Raw genomic sequence first — 776 nt, 5'->3', positions numbered from 1 at the left:
TTAAAGATGGATTTTTGAGAAGAACCTGAACTAAGTGTGGTTATGCAATAGCTTGGCTGATCACTCCAAAGACGGATCGTTTGTGGAAGGTACTGACATTAACCAGCAGAGGTCAGTAACATCTCCAATAAACAGATCACTATTAGGTTTCAAAAGTTTACCTCTTTTTAGGCAAGAGCCAAGAACTTCTCACATGTCCATATTTTATCATTTTAGAACATGAGATTTAGGGAAGGGAATGACCCAAGAACAAGGCTGATTTCATAGAATGGCGATGTCATAGAATGTAAAAAAATTGTTAGGGAATGAAAATCTAGTCCAAATATCTAATATTTCTGATTTGAGATGGTTGCAAGAAAGGTATGCAATTATTTAACCCCTCAAAAGTCCCAGGATTTTTACATACAGATTCTAGGCATGCTGGTGGACCTAGGCCATTTAATGCTTTAATTTATTATTATTTTATTTTTTAGGTCATTTTATCAAATTCAGTGTCTTCTTCTGGTGGCAGATATTTTTATTTACTTATTTATTTAAAAGAGTTGTGCCCATAGAACAAGACTCTTTCACCAGATGCAATTACATAAAACAAGTGGGGGGGGGGGCTAAGCGAAATAATCTCAAAATTCTTAGAATAATCTATCTATATATATATATAAGATATATTGTCTGGATTTAAGTTTTTAAGTTGTTTTAACATTTGCCAAGACATCATGCAATGTAAACACATCAAGACCATTTTTAAAAACTTATTATATTTTTATAAGAATGTTGTC

The sequence above is a fragment of the Pygocentrus nattereri genome, chromosome 9 (genome assembly GCF_015220715.1).
Source record: "Pygocentrus nattereri isolate fPygNat1 chromosome 9, fPygNat1.pri, whole genome shotgun sequence".
NCBI classification, from domain to species: Eukaryota; Metazoa; Chordata; class Actinopteri; order Characiformes; family Serrasalmidae; genus Pygocentrus; species Pygocentrus nattereri.
Note: the sequence above shows the minus strand (reverse complement) of the source record.